At 38.6% G+C, this 17,293-nt stretch overlaps 1 long non-coding RNA gene across 1 annotated transcript in view; it reads right to left on the bottom strand.

Moving 5' to 3' along the window:
* LOC135226638 (uncharacterized) overlaps positions 1-17,293 on the bottom strand; it is a 45,824-nt gene that overhangs the window by 4,717 nt on the left and 23,814 nt on the right. Inside the window, exons 11-16 of the long non-coding RNA XR_010317261.1 lie at positions 16,378-16,455; positions 16,149-16,195; positions 15,866-15,936; positions 15,278-15,355; positions 15,049-15,095; positions 5,706-5,822 (exon numbers count right to left, since the gene is read on the bottom strand). This is a non-coding gene — a long non-coding RNA (uncharacterized LOC135226638). The remainder of the gene's footprint in view (positions 1-5,705; positions 5,823-15,048; positions 15,096-15,277; positions 15,356-15,865; positions 15,937-16,148; positions 16,196-16,377; positions 16,456-17,293) is intronic.

Here is a 17,293-nt window from a genome sequence, read left to right on the forward strand (position 1 = left end):
ATCATTTTTAGTTGTATTCTACATGAAATTGCGCACATTTTCATATATAAAACATTTCGACAATCGCATAAAAAAAATTCTGATTTTTTCGGAAGAGTTACCGCGCGGACGTAAGGAAATTTTTTTTTTTTTTTTCATAAATTCACCATAAATAGAAATATTGTGCTAGAGACTTCCAAGTCATTGCAAAATGAAGGTAAATGATTGAATATTACTAGAATATAAGAGTTTTAGCTTACAATTAATTGCGTTTTTCGACCATTTCGGTAGAGTCAAAGTCGACCGAAAGTTGAAATTTTTGCACTTTATTTATATGAAAATATTTCGAAACTGATAAAAGCTACAACCATGGGTTGATTTTTGTTGTATTGTGCATGAAATTGCACACATTTCCATATATAAAACTTTATGTAACGGCAAATTAAAAGGGTGCAAACATTAGGACAATCGCACGAAAAAATTTATCGGAGGAGTTATCGCACGAACGTGAGGAAAACGTTTTTTCATAAATTAACCATAAATCAAAATATTGTGGTAGAGACGTCCAATTTGTTTAAAAATGAAGGCAAATTATTGAATATTATTATAATATAAGAATTTTAGCTTACAATTGCGTTTCTCGACCATTTCTGTAGAGTCAAAGTTGACCGAAGGTTGAAATTTTTGCACTTATCGTTATTTATATGAAAATATTTCAAAACTGATAAAAGCTACAATCATGAGTATTTTTTCGTTGTATTTTACATTAAATTGCACACATTTTCATATATAATAATTCATGTAAAGGATAATTTAAAATGGTGCAAAAATTATGTCAAAGTGACGGAATAATTTTTGAGATGTGTCATTGATACTTTTTAGTGCGATAAGAAAGAAATTCGCGCTTGCGCGCCTGCGTAGCGATTGTAAACAAAACAATGCCTTGATCCGTGAACTCCCAGCATCCCCCAAGGCGCGTGATTCAAAAGTTTTTGGCTGGTAGGCCTATAAGTATTTTTCCGCGAATTTAAAAAAAACTTTTTTGAGCCAACGTATGATACGTCCAATCGGCATACGGGAGATATTTTGACTCGACGTTTAATACGTCCAATCGGCGTAAGAGGGTTAACATCTGACCTGGTTTGCTATTCCAACATAATACCTGCAAAATGGATAGCCTTATGAAAAAATAATTTGAAAACGCAAAACCAAGAACACTGTATTCATGTTTGCAGTCTGATCGAGATGGTTATTAAGTTGTAAATTATTACTATTATATTATAAAGGATTAGTTTATCCAGACCTCTTGAGACTTGTACTTTATTTTTTTATAACATCAATAGTGCTTTTGTAAGTCACTGAAAATTATGGTGGAAATTGCCCTCTTCCTAGATATTATGTCTAGTGCTATTTGTTGGGTGTGAGTTCTGCAGCGCACACTGTTGATTTTGGGGGAAGACTTAATTTTAACTAATTTAACAATTTTATCTTTTGCAAATAAATTAACTTGTATGTAAATGTGAGAGGACTAACATGTGACCATGTAGACCAACCAAATTTTACAAGTTCATTTAGCATCTGTTTTTATAAGACTTATCTGTAGATTAAGCCTTACTCGTTCAGTGCTACACATTGACAGGCCCTACTCTCACATTGCCCTGAACCTTCACAGTGTACAAACACCAACTAAGTACTATATGTTAACTGTTACTATCCAAAAGTAAATGGCATTTTGAAGCATGATTATATAAGTTTAGTTGTTTCTGCTACTACTTTTCAAAGGTTATCAAAAATTCCATTGTTCCATGATTTCAACTGGATACACACATTAATAAAACAAACTCACTGACTGCTCTTGGAGATTATGATACTTATGGAGCAGAGTTTTGGTTAATGGCGCCTCTGTTATGTATGTTATGGCGCCATAATTCTATCATTGACATGTTGTGGAACCATAAATTGTCTATTTTATGGCGCTATAAACTGGATCGCCATTAACCAAGATCGCCTGTATAGCTAAGCTTTCCTTCTCATGCTGCAGTTCACAAATATGTGGAAAAACGATAAAGATTCCCGTTACACAGGTCTGCAAAGGTTTTCATCAAAATTGCAGATTCTACACTCCATCTGCTTACTTGAATACACTGTCTCAAATATTGGAGGCCAAAGTAAAAGAATTTACTTTGGTACTATGATATAGAATTAATCTTGGTTGGATATAGAGCCTCAGAGTCTGCCACTCAACAGAACGTCAAGATGGCAGAGACAAAGCTTTTGCTTATGATTAAGTAAAATATACCTTATGCTTATGACTCTAATACTGGAAAATTGCAGAGTAGGATTAAGTTACGGGTTGCATTTTCTGATTTTATTACCTAAAAAGCTTAGACTGAGACCTGACTACAATTCCTAGTTTAAATTATTTCCTAGGTAAACCCAAAAACCAAAGCACCCTAATCACCTATCAATGCTAGATCATTATACTCAAATGTAAATTATGCCTGTATATTCTAGGCAACCAAAGACCATCAAATGTAAATTATGCCTATATATTCCAGGGTTCCAGAGTCAGTATTTTTTCCCCTTTTTTTCATGAAGACAATACTTATAAAGTAAAAATGTCACTACACACGAGTGATTCAGAGTAGTTCAGCAACTACGGTAAGCCAAGTGTGTTGCTTATAGGTTGCAATGGCACTGGTATCATCATCAACAAAATAGAAAAGCAGTATAACAATCAAAGTTTTGATTTTAATATCAGCTGGGGGCAATTATGAAATGTTTATTTTGCCATACTGAACTCAAATCAGTGATTTTCTTGCTTTAGTTAGCGTAAATGAGTCTCTAGAAACTCTACTTATATGAAAAAGTTATTTTTTGTTATACAAAGTGATTTTTTTGCTAATGTTGCATGGGCCCTGCTTGTGTAAAAAAAAAACACACACACACACACACATTCGGTTTGTTATTTTAATTTAATTTCATCACAAATATTAGCTTTAAATATTTAGCTTTTATCAGTGAAAACAGTAAAATGAGTACTTTCATGACCAATCGTTTTGATTAAAGTTTCTCTCAAATTTTATTTACGGTCTAGTTTGATAGTACTTTACCAAAGTTTTATGGGAGTTTCATCCATGTTGCCAATGCACCATAATTGTCGTTAGCTGCATGAACATTGCTTTTTCAGTTTCAGCTATACTTTGTCATTTGTAACATAACTAGTTATTTTTTATGTCATTTTATCATCATATGATGATTGAAATGCAAGCAAAGCCGATGTTATCAAATTCTGTTGTTCATAGCAAAAACAGCAGTTTCTTGTTCCGTTGTTTATGGCAATACGCATTTAGGAGTATAACATTACTAAGGATACTTAAAGTATTCTTTTTTAATTTATCAACTTACTTGACTAGAATATGGGATAGATAAAGATATGGAGGAAAATATGTTAGCCTACTGTAATGTCTCAAAAAATGAACTCATCTCATACACGATACATAAAAATTTTTCTTAAGGGTGAAACTTTCGGGGTTGCATGATAAGCGAGATTGCGTTACATAAAATATATATGGTAATTAGTATATTTGTTATAACAGAGTACTATGAGTTCAATCAGCTATAACAGAGTACTATGAGTTCAATCAGCTGTATTTTTTTTTTTAATTTCCATTGAAAAACAACAGGGTAACTTACGTAATACTATACAAGCAAACAGGTTTCCAACCTTCAAGGAGGCATGCATGCTATTCCTCAAGGAAACAGGACAACACTTGGAAAAACCCAGAATTTATTAACACAACTTTATAACCTTTTTGACAACTGTAATACATTTAATACTTCAATTTCAAAAATCTATCAAACAATGGAGGCCAAAATTAAAGAAATTTCACTGTGGTACCTACCATGTTAGCAACTTAATCTTGGTTGGATTTAGAGCCCCAAAGTCAACCACGGAACAGAACGTTAAAATGGATGGAAGAGACAGCTTTTGCATGGAGGTAATGTGACCAACCTCAATTGTATTACCGAAGCTCCACAACTACATGCACCAAATGTATTACACAGAAATGGTTTTCAGTAAACCAAGTGCACGCACTGTACACACACAAAATCTATAAGAATGGAGTGAAATTATATTTATCATCTCACATGGGCCCATCCCAAGCACTGGGTAACCTTTTTATTTTTAGAGCTGCCATGGAATGTGAGCTTACCAAATAAAGTCTGACTGAGGAACAGGAAAAGTCTTAATTTTCAATTTTTTAATGAAAATGTTTCAACTCTATGAAAACTCAACCAAGTAAATTTAATTTGAGTATAGCAATAAGAGATAATTTTGGTTGACTATGAGTTGAGTTGCATATAGAATTTAGGTCAAAGGCCAAGCACTGGGAGTTATAAGGTCATTCAGTGCTGAAATGGAAATTAACAGTAACAGGTCTGAAAGGAGTAACTGAAGGAAAACCTCGCAGTTGTACTATGAATCTATTGTTAGGAGAGGGTGGAAAGATAGGTGGAAGAAAGGCAATATGAAAGGAGGTAGAGTAAAAGAAACTAAAGGGGTTGCAGCTGGGGGCCAAAGGCACACTGCAAAGAACCTTAAATAATGCCTACATTGCACCGCATGAGGTGCATTGATGGCACTATTCCCCCTATGGGAGGGTTGACTATGAAGCCATAAGTCAATCACTTTTGAGAACATTTGAACAGTAGACAAAGCATCTGCTAACATGATGTGACAAACTACTAGAGAAATACCCAATTAAACTTACAACCATTAGCAGATCTTGCAAACTTTACAGCACAATCTGTAAGACTGAAATTAATATCTCAATATAAAGTGGTCCGGATACCACAATAAGCTGCATGTCCTGTTGCTATAGTTCGACAGATCTAAACTGAGAGATTTTCTTTTTCTTTGGGTAAGAACCCTGTTACCACATCTGCCAGTATCCAGTTTTGGATACCTTTATAACACATGAATCAATAAATGGGTAGTTTAAAGTTTTTAAATGTTTTGCTGAACTCAAGTGTTCACATATTGTGATTATAATTTTATTTGTAAATACAATGAGAAATCGCATTTATAAATCTGAAAGATGTTTGAAAAGATGCTGCCACTTTTCCTGTTACCTTTGACAGGCAATATGCAGGTGGGCCAAGCCTATTAAACCATGAAGTTTAATGGATTTTTTTCTTAAGCTACCCTTTGGATAAGCCTGGTTTAGCTGAGAACTCTGCCAAAAAGAATGACTTCTTACTTTAGGTTACCAAGAACAATAGTCAGTAGCGAAATTAATTCATTCCTACAGAAAGCACGCTGTGAAACGGGCAAATGCCGTTAAGGATTCCAAGAACTTGCGAACAGGCAATGCTGCAAAGGATACCTGTTATTGAACTAAGATCATCTGACGACGAATATTCTTCATAATGTACATTTTGTATAGAATCAATACAATTCCTGTGATAATTGTTGTAAATAAATTATTTCTCTCCCAATGATGAGTTCATGTGCAACAACCGTAAAAAAGTAAAAATTATTACATGCATTAGATTTACTAGTTATAACTTTTGAATTTTAGCCTAGCCTAACTTTCACCTTTTTTTTTTTTTCCCCCCACTAATGTATAATCTACCCACCTATACACATTCTTCAACTCCAGTATACTCCAGAAATCACCAAGTTCAACAGCACATCAAGACTTAAACCGAAAAACTCCTACCAGACAGAGCTCTCTCCTTCCAACCAAACAGTCCATGCATGTGTGTCCTTCTGCCCAGTGTTATTGTTTATATCCAACCGACGTCGCCACCATCTTGTCTATGACGTCACAACACCACTTAAATACATAAAAAATCAACCATATACTGTCCATATATAGGACACCCACCATATTTTGACACTGCATAAAGTACCAATAACATTTATATAATATATATAATCACACTTACCTCTTCCTCCCTCCCCTCCGATAGTTTCCTAACCTAGTCCACTCTTAAATTTCCTTCATCCTCCAACTCTTTGTTTATAGGATTTCTTCCACCCCTACCTCGGTTCCATCTTCCCCGATATCTCTGGTTTTCCCTCCCTCTCCTAGAACTGGCATTGCCTTGTGCGACCCCCACCATTCCCGTTCCTCTTTAGTTCCCAATCCCTCAAATAGTCTTTTCATTGTTTGCGACACTGTTTCGTAACTTTTCTTGCCCACAAGCCCATAATACCATTTGTTATTTATTTTCTGAGAGATTTGCTTGCTCTATTACATGATAACCCTTGACTTCTCCTTCAAGCGTCTTTCCCCATTGCTCTTTCACACACTGATGCTGCCTTCTATTATCTAATTAAATAGTCCGCCATCTTTTCACTAGATTCTCTTCTTATTAGAATGTATTTTTTTATTCTGCCGTAATTCTCTTTTAGATAGGCTTTATCTACTTTGTCTACGATTATCTTTGGACCCTCTGTACCCATAAGTTTATCTTTATCAATCCTTCCACTAGTTCTCGGGCTTTCCCTTTTAAGCTCACTCATTTCTATCACTGGGTATTTTGTCTTCTCCATACAAAAATAGCCAATCTTCGAATTGACCTTTCCATTCTTTGTACTCTTCTTGTACCCCACTAAACCTCGGACATTCCCTTCTCCATCAAGTCTCCCTTGTTCACTGTCGGATCCAGGCATCTTTGATCAACCACGCTCTGCTATCAGTTTGAATTCCAGCCTGGCCTAACCTTTTTTTTTTCTTTTTTACACATGTATAATCTACCCACCTGTATGCATTCTCCAACTCCAGTATACTCCAGAAATCACCTTAGATCAACAGCACAGGACTTACGACCCAAAAACTCCTACCAGACAGAAAGCTCTCTCCTACCAACCAAACAGCACACGCATGTGTCTCCTTCTGCCCTGTGTTATTGTTTACATCCAGCCGCCGCCGTCTTGTCTATGTCACAACACAACTTATATACATCAAACGACACCTAAAATCAACCATATGCTGTTCATACATAGGACACCCACCATACTTCGACAATGCTTAAAATAACAATAACAACTACACAATATATAATCAATAACATAGTCCAGACTGTTATAATAAATCTTTATTTACTAATATGTTTTCATATCTGTAAGTCATATATTTTTCAGAAGAAAATGTCATAAGAAATAATGAATGGTAATGCCAGATTTTTTTTTTTACTTTAAATGAAAAACATTTTCAAATAAAATGCTAGTAATACATGCAAAATTTTAAAAGGCATAAATTATAAAAACAAAGAGAATATTACAGCCTTAAAAGAGAAAATAAGGCAGAATACTCTGTGGTTTTAAAATATAATAAAGAAAAAGGAAATGAAATTTAAAATCTTAATTTGATGAATGAAAATGAGGGGAAAACAAAATGAAGAGCAATGAAATGCAAAATATTACAAACTTGTTTAGGAAATGGATAGTATGGCAGACAGAAAATTCAAATAATAAAGAATAAAAAGAAGTAATCTACTGACAAGATTATAAGAAAATGTCATAAGACATACATCCTGCATGGTAATTACCAATTTGTATTATTTTTAATTAAAAAGATAATCAAATAAAATATGTAATATAATATGCAAAATTTAAGGGTGTAAGTCATAGCAAATATAACAAATAAGTCTCAAAAGTAATAAGCAAATAGAACGGGGATTGAGATTACGGATTAGGATTTATACGGTCAGTTTCACTAAGTTCTGTCCCAAATATTGCCTCGCTGGGAGATGGCTGAGGACTTAAGGACTTAAGAAGGGACGACTTAAAGGTTAAGAGAGAACTGGCAACAGGGTTTTACTTAAGGAGGTAAACAATATGAAGTTTTTATGATAAAACGAAGTTTAATGTATACTTACCTGGCAGGTATATATATAGCTATATTCTCTGTTCCGAAGTCCGACAGAATTTCAAAACTCCCGGCACACGTAGTGGTCGGCCAGGTGGTAGTACCCATTCCCGCCGCTGGGAGGCGGGCGTAAGGAACCATTCCCATTTTCTGTCAGATTTTTCTAGTGCCACTGTCTCCTGAGGGGAGGTGGGTGGGCACTTTGATTATATATATCTGCCAGGTAAGTATGAACAAACTTTATTGTATCATAACAATATCATTTTGCTCACGAATCTTACCTGCCAGATATATATATAGCTGAATCCCACCTTTGGAGGAAGGGGGAGACAGATTCGATTTTGGGAAACAATTTCATATATATGATTGATATTTTGGTTCCTTAACTGTTAGCATAGCTGACTTCGTGAGTACCGTCACCCAAGTCTGCATCTGCTTTACTAGAGACTCCAGCTAGGTAGTGACCTGTGAAGCTGTTGAGTTCTAGAGGATCTGTCAACGGGGGCGTGACCACAATGCAACTAGATCCTATATTATAGACCTCCAATTTCGGTACTGCATTCCTAGAGGTGCCAGCAAGGACGTGACCTGTGTAGCTGGTGGTGCGCTCAAATGAACTGTCACGGGGAGCGTGACCACAATGTGACAGATCATATAGGTGTTGTTTAGACACCGAATGCTGTTAATGCTTCACTGGAGGTGCCAGCAAGGACGTGACCTATGTAGCTGGTGCGCTCCCAGATGATTTGTCAATGGGGGCGTGACCACACTGTGACAAAAACATTTTACCCTACTATGAGGGCGAAGCAAAAACATTACCACCTGACCTAGCCTATCTGGTTAAACTTCGTAAAACCAAGGCTAATGGAGGGAAGGCCGCCTAAGGCGGCCTACCCAACCGACCACAAAAAACTAAACACCTACATAAACATAATAAAAATAAAAAAATAAAAAGAAATAAAATTAAAAAGTCCAAACTAACATATTATTTTCTAAAGATAGGAAGAGTGCTACTCTCTGTCCCCAATATATTGTCTGCTGCGACATATGGGCCCAAAGAGTAGCAGTTCTCGTATGTAATCCTCACCTCCCGAAGGTAGTGAGAGGCAAACACTGAATTACTACGCCAAAATGTGGGATTCAAGATGTCATTGAGTGCCATGTTCTTTTGGAAGGCTACCGACGTAGAAATAGCCCTCAGTCCATGCGCATTCACCTTCAACACTTTCATATCACTGTCTTGACAGGATGAATGCACTTCCTTGATGGTGCCCCTCAAGAAAAAGCCAAAGCATTCTTTGACACTGGTAACCTTGGCTTCCTGACCAAACACCACAAGTTATCAGAAGGACCTCTTATAAACCTTGGTTCCTATCTTTTCAGACGGAGGTTGACTTCCTAGCTATTGCTTAGGAGTCTGCTTCGTCTCAAGAGCCTCAGCGAGGATGTGACCTATGGGTAAGAGTTCTTGTGGGTTTGCCGATGGGGTCTTATCCACTTACTCGGCAAAACCTAACTGGCATTTGTCAATGGGTGCTAATCCACTCTTATGACCATATACCTATGCCTATTAGCATAATTAAGGAGCACAACACCGATCCCAATCACCTGATCCTAACACGAGGGTTAGCGCTTAATTTTAAAAAGAGTTAAACTAAAATTAACTCACTAGTTAAGGATCAGTGTCGGCTCCCTATCCCAGCAACGTATCCGCAGACACGAACAACCAAGAGAAAAGGATCTCTTGTAGGTTGAATTGACATCCTTCGTGTAACGGGAGGTCAACACGAATTGCATCTCCCGTAAGTGACAGCTCATATGTCCTTTATGACATATTGTTATGGAACCAAGAAGAATTCATAAAAGCTCGCACTTCATGCATAGGTTCAAACGGACTGGACATGAGGAACTTCAGAACTACATCCAAGTTCCAAGACGGCAACTTGGGTTGTTGAACCTTCATCGTTTCGAAAGATCTCAAGAGATCGTGAAGGTCTCTGTTGTCCGCCAAGTCCAGGCCTCTGTGCCTAAAGACAACTAAAAGCACACTCTTATAACCCTTGATTGTAGAGACTGCAAGTTTTAGATCCCTTCTCAGAAAAGGAAGTCAGCAATCTGGCTCACAGGTCGTGGTGGAGGAAAATGCCGTTCTTCTTGCACCAACTCCTGAAGACTATCCACTTCGATTGTACACTGCGTTGGAAAACGCTCTTCTTGCACTGGCGATAGCTTTCGCCATTGACGTATAGAAGCCTCTCGCTCTGGCCAACTTTTGGATAGTCTGAATGCAGTCGGACTCAGAGCGAAGAGGCTTCTGTGGTACCTCTCGAAGTGGGGCTGTCTGAGTAGATCTGTCCTTACTGGAAGCGTCCTCGGGAAGTCTACTGCAAAGGCCATGACCTCTGTGAACCACTCTCTCGCAGGCCAGAACGGGGCGAACAAAGTCATTCTCGTCCCTTCCGACACCGCAAACTTTCTCATGACTTCCCCTAAGATCTTGAACGGGGAAAGGCGTACAGGTCCATCCCCGTCCAGTCCCAGAGAAGTGTGTGTATCGTCACTGGCAGCTGGGTCGAGTACTGGGGAGCAGTACAGTGGAAGCCTCTTCGTTCTGGACGTCGCAAAGATATCCACGAGCGGACATCCCCATAACCCCCACAGCTCTTGGCATACCTCCAAAGCAGAGTCTACTCGGTTGGCAGAAGTTGACCTCGTCTGCTGAGGAGATCTGCCCAGACATTCTCTACTCATGCTACAAACTTCGTAAGGATCATGATGTCCAGTGCCCTTGCCCACAGCAAGATCTCCTTTGCCAGAGCAAAAAGGGACTGAGACTGTGTTCCTCCCTACTTCTTCAAGTACGCCAGAGCTGTGGTGTTGTCTGAGTTGACTTGGACTCTTCGACAAGAGACTTTTTCTTGGAAAAACTGGAGAGCTAAAAAGATGGCTGCCATTTCCTTTAGGTTTATGTGCCAGGACACCTGTTCCCCTCTCCAGGTGCCTGCCACTTCTTTCCCCCTAATGATGCTTCCCATCCCGTGTTGGACGCGTCTGAGAACAACACTAGGTCGGGGCTCTGAAGCTTGAGAGACACGCCCTCCGACAGCTACACTGGATCTAGCCAACATTTCAAGTGATGTTTTACCTCTCCTGAAATTTCCAAGATCATGTGTAGATTCTTGTTTTCTTTCCAATTGTACTTGAGAAAAAAATGTAACGGTCTGAGGTGCAGTCTCCCCAAGGAAACAAACTTCTCCAGCGAGGAAATGGTCCCCAGTTAGACTCATCCATTCCCTCACCGAGCACGAATCTTTCCTTAGGAAGGCTAACACTTTGTCTAAGCCTTGCTGCTGACGTCCCTGGGACGGAAAATCTCGAAAAGCCACTGAATCCATCTGAATCCCCAGATACACGATGGATTGGGTTGGGATCAGATGTGACTTTTCGAAATTCACCAGTAGTTCCAGGGACTTCACCAACGATTAAGTTGTTTGAAAATCCTTCAGACACCGCGTTTGAGTGGAGGCATGAATGAGCCAGTCGTCCTTCGAAGATAACAATTGCGAAGGAGGAGACTGAGGGGCCGCAGGCTGAAACTATTCTTCAAAAGAGGCTCAAAGCCATCGAACCAAGACCTCTTCTTCTTCTCAACTGACACACGTTCGGGAAGATGGTAACCGTGCTCTCTAGACAACCTCTGGAGAGCTGCATGAAAACTAGAGAGCAAGGCAACTGGCGAAAGAGCGGAACGAGGAGAAGGAGAAGGGACTGCCTGTACTCTTGATTGGCAGCCTATCATCCTTCCTCTCGCGATGTGGCTTTGCCTTTCTCACTGCAATCAACAAAACAAGTTGTTGTTGCAAAGACACAATCCTCCTTTTCGATGGAGAACATTCCTTCTCAGGCAAAAGGCTGATCCTTTGAGAAGACGATGGGCGAGGGGAAGCCCTCCTCCTTCTCACATGGACCGCCAAGGATATATCTTAGGAGCGACCGAAGCGCTCAAAAGCATACTCATCGGAAGACGTCCTCTCCGGTGAAGATCGCAACACAGTAGAAAAGAGAGAGGACGTGAAGCGTCCCCCTCCCTGAGACCCTACATCATACATCTTAGCTCTCTTTTACTGCGGAAAGTCTTCCAATTGCCCAGGAGACGACTGCAAAGCAGAAGGAGCTAACGGACGAGAAGCGTCCCCCTCCGAGGAACCAAAGACGACGGCCGCCTGTGCGACCTATATCGTCTTCGTTCTCCTCAGAGGGAGCGAGACCCTCCGAGAGTTCCAACTCCTGCGCGGGGAGGACGTCTCTGAAGACTAAAGTAATCTTTCAAGATTCAAATTCTATGAGATTATGAGCCATGACATCACCTATAGACGAATCTTGACTATGAGAGATGTTCAGAATCATTTCTAGATCATCTATGCTATTCCAGTTTTTCTGCAGGAAAAACTGGAGAGGTGTGAATTTCAGTCTATTCAGGGAAAACAAACTTCTCCAGCGAGGAAATGGTCCCCTGCAATTCATTCATTCCCTCACCGAGCATGTTTCCTTCCCTAATAAGGCTGCGTTTCACTTAAACAGGAGTAATTTGAAGACACTGTAGAAGATTGTTCATTTGTTTCTTCCTAAAAGTCTCCTTCCTGAGATCCATTACTATTCTCTGATTCTCGGCGAATGTCTGAAGAAGCATTACGTTGTGCGTCCATCCAAGCGTCCTGCCGAGCGTCGCGCTCGGCGCTGTCGTATTTGGCAGCGGAAGGAGTCCCCTTCATAATCGAGCAAGGGACGTCTCGGCGAGCTAATTGACTGCATCTCTTGCACATCCTTCTTGTTTCGAGGGAAATCATGTGTGTTATGCCGCTGTAGACTCGGACAGAATTCTGTTACCATGCGGTAAACAGAACCGAAAAAGGTCTAATACATATATATATATACATACATACATTTACACATACATAACTATACATATATATATACACACATATATATATATACATATACATATATATCTATATATATACATATACTACATACACAAATATATATATATTTTTTTTTTTTTTTTTTTTTTTTTTTTTTATGAAAAAATTCTCGCAAAGTGAAGATGTTCAGCCATGTATGCTAGAATTCCCTTCAACCCGAGGCTAAGGCCGTGATTGTAGGGTAGAAATACGGTTAGTCCGTCAATCCCGCAGGAGAGAGAGAGACGTAACCTACTGCGCTTAGCAGACAATCAGATGGAACTGAGCACTGGCATTACGCATTAGTGACAGCAGAGAACGTTCGTCGTTCTCGCACTGCTCTGCCTGAGTTTGCCACCTACACCATTCTACCGAATGAATAGGTTTACTATCATTATAGAGCAGAAACCAAAATCCATCAAACTAGTATATTTAAGCGAAACTGAATTTGCTAAATATAAAAGGCTAACTTGGTATTGTCATAACAATACCTTAAATGTTTAAAAATAGGGAAACCGGCAACCCCTGAATAGTTGCAGGGAGAACCGATTAAATGTAATAAGAATAATCGTACTCTCGGTTGTCCTCCGTAGGAGTAACTATGGTATGAGTATATAACTTGAACCATACAACAGTTTGATAGTAATATGACGTAAGGGCAAAAATAATATTACTATGATACAACATCGCTTGTTCACCTTTACCCGGCAGATATATATATACATATATCTGACTGTGTAAGTTTTTATGAACAAACGTAGAGTATTTTAGACACTTGGACAGCTACCTCCCTACTACATTCTGCCTCACCGAGGTAGGGAGAGCCATCACGCGGTAGTGTTTTGTCAATGAGAAATTATACGCTTACGCGATAGAATGAACGCTCATGGCATTATCACTATTCTTCACTACACTACTATAACTTTCCAATGCAAACATGATTCCAGGCTACGCAGAGATTTAAGAATCACAGATAGGGTATTACCCTCCAAAGACACTATTGTAGGGCCCGAAGGCATCACAGGTCTTTGGAGGGATAAATTCTACTGGACGGGTAACTTGTGTTACACGCCTGGAGGAAGACCTCCTTACACTATCACGTTCTAGTTTACGTACCTATGATTCATAAGCCTTCCACGCAGAATCAGACATATTTTCACACTCGTTGCAGCGCTCATCATACATACAAACATGTTTCCTACAATTCGCGCACACTGTATGAGGGTCTACCGAAGTTTTCGGTAGCCTAACCTTGCATTCTTCCACACAACATACTCTGGCCTAGTCGAACTAGATCCAGACATCGTAAGTTTAAGGAAAAATCAAGCCAAAATAAAACAATCCACAATTAGCGTATGCCTAACCACCGATCCTAATCAAATAACCAAAATCAATCGGGATACTCAAGTGACCAAAAGAGTTCCAAAATCCAATGACGGAGGTGCAGAAAACACTTGTTGTCTGCACCGGCGACAGAAAATATCTGACAGAAAATGGGAATGGTTCCTTACGCCCGCCTCCCAGCGGCGGGAATGGGTACTACCACCTGGCCGACCACTACGTGTGCCGGGAGTTTTGAAATTCTGTCGGACTTCGGAACAGAGAATATAGCTATATATATACCTGCCAGGTAAGTGTCATACATTAAACTATCAGTTTAGATATGTCAAACTATAGGTAACCAATCGATTCCTAACCACGTAAAAATATCCAATACTTCGGGCCAGCCCTAGTTGAGCTGTTATCAGCTCAGTGGTTTGGTTAAATTAAGATATACTTAACTTAAGCAATTTTAAATGTATTTGAAATGCATTTCAGTGCCAACTTACTTTTTTTATATTATAACTTCCGTTCCAAGTCAAAAAATTTCTTTTAACATTATCCTAGTTTCATTTTAACAAATAATTCAAGTAATATTGTTCAAAATTCTTTGTATGCATCTGACTTGCATATTTTTGTAAATGACATGCTACTACAAAGTATTCAATTCTATGTTAACCTTTGCTTTTAACACCAGCATCCCTGTATAAGCAATTATCATAATGTCACAAGACCAAAATTTACCAGATGTGGCTTCAAATAATTAAGTAGTACAACTGGCTAATTATGAAGAGCTGGCAAGTTTTACATACAACCTACAGTAGAATTCCAATCTATACATTATGTTACTCAAGAGACTAAATCACTAGAAATACTGTGTAAAATTTAAATAAAATGGTCCTCACCAGTTTTCAACACAATCTTGAAGCCTGTCCACCGCAAGAACATCAACCTGAACAAGAAAAAGTGTGCTTTAGTACAATACTTGGCAAATAAATCAACAATCAATAACTAAACATCAGTCCGCCCTAGATAACATCAATTATTACTCAGTTAAAATTTAACCCTTTAGCAATTCTCATCAATAGAGTAAATTTAGTATTTGTAGATGGTTAAAAAAAGAAGAAAACACACCTGCAATGAACATGCTCAATTCTGATGTAACCTTGCTTGCCAAACTGCTATCTAACAGTTTCATAAAACAGGCCATTCCTGAAACAAAACACAATTGTTAAACTACAAATCTATTTCAAACTACCTTTATTTAAAATTCACAATAAGTTGCAAATAAATTCACTTGTATGTAAATGTGAGAGGACTAACATGAGACCATGTAGACCAACCAAATTTTACAAGTTCATCTAGCATCTGTTTTGATAAGACTTATCTGTAGATCAAGCCTTACTCGTTCAGTGCTACACATTGACAGGCCCTACTAAATGTATGGGGTGGTAGACATTATACTATCAAAGTTTCAGGACAAATATCAATAGTGAACAATAGAATATTACGGAAAAATGGTAAACAATGGCCAGTAACACTGAAATTAATTTAACCAAGACAAAAAAAAGTAATATGGAGCAAATATTCAACACAAATGTTAAACAAAGAGAATATAAAAAAAAAATCTCCACATTCAGTGCAAAATATTTTTCAAATTTTTTTCTAAATGTAGAATGTTTAAAATGTGTAAATTTTTTCTCAAATATAGAAATTACTTACTATCTGTATAACAACTCCAAATTCTTGCCAAGCAAATCAACTATCCAACAGTTTCATAAAACAGGCCATTCCTGAAACAAAACACAATTGTTAAAAAACTACAAATCTATTTCAAACTACCTATATTTAAAATTCACAGTAAGTTGCAAATAAATTCACTTGTATGTAAAAGTGAGAGGACTAACATGACACCATGTAGACCAACCAAAATTTACAAGTTCATGTTACTGAAGAGACTAAATCACTAGAAATACTGTGTAAAATTTACAGAAACGTTCCTCACCAGTTTTCAACACAATCTTGAAGCCTTTCCACCGCAAGAACATCAACCTGAGCAAGGAAAAGTGCGCTTTAGTACAATGCTTGGCAAATGAATCAACAATCAATATCAAAACATCAGTCCGCCCTAGATAACATCAATTATTACTCAGTTAAATTTTAACCCTTTAGCAATTCTCATCAATAGAGTAAATTTAGTATTTGTAGATGGTTAAAAAAAGAAGAAAACACACCTGCAATGAACATGCTCAATTCTGATGTAACCTTGCTTGCCAAACTGCTATCTAACAGTTTCATAAAACAGGCCATTCCTGAAACACAATTGTTAACAAACTACAAATCTATTTCAAACTATCTATGTTTAAAATTCACATTAAGTTGCAAATAAATTCACTTGTATGTAAATGTGAGAGGAATAACATGAGACCATGTAGACCAACCAAATTTTACAAGTTCATCTAGCATCTGTTTTGATAAGACTTATCTGTAGATCAAGCCTTACTCGTTCAGTGCTACACATTGACAGACCCTACTAAATGTATGGGGTGGTAGACATTACACTATCAAAGTTTCAGGATCGAACGAAGATGACGATGATGGTGATATGGTGATGACGACGATGATGATCCTGCCCCACGAGAAAAACGTGGTTTTGTTGCCAGCAAGGGCTGGTTCGAGAAATTCGAGGTTTGGCCTTCGCAGCGTTTCGTTGTATGGGGAGGCCACCTCAGCAGACCAAGAGGCAGCTCTTCGTTACGTCGAGGACGAGTTCCCGAAATTAATTAAAAAGGGCGGCTATATCCCGGAGCAGGTGTTTAATATGGATGAAACTGGCCTCTTTTGGAAGAGAATGCCGTCCCGGATGTTCCTTTACAAGGACAAAGTGAAGAAGCCAGGGTTCAAGGCCCACAAAGATAGAGTCACCCTGCTCATGTGCGGGAATGCTGTGGGCTTCATGCTCAAGCCCGGCTTAATTTACAAGTCACTGAATCCTCGTGCTTTGAAAAACAAAAACAAAGCCTTGCTGCCCGTCTACTGGATGAGTAATAAGAAGGCATGGATAACTAAAGCCCTCACACTCGACTGGTTCGTGAACTGCTTTATCCCGCAGGTGAAGTTGTACCTCGCAGAAAATGGGCTGCCCTTTAA

This window comes from Macrobrachium nipponense, chromosome 20 (assembly GCF_015104395.2).
Source record: "Macrobrachium nipponense isolate FS-2020 chromosome 20, ASM1510439v2, whole genome shotgun sequence".
Taxonomy (NCBI): domain Eukaryota; kingdom Metazoa; phylum Arthropoda; class Malacostraca; order Decapoda; family Palaemonidae; genus Macrobrachium; species Macrobrachium nipponense.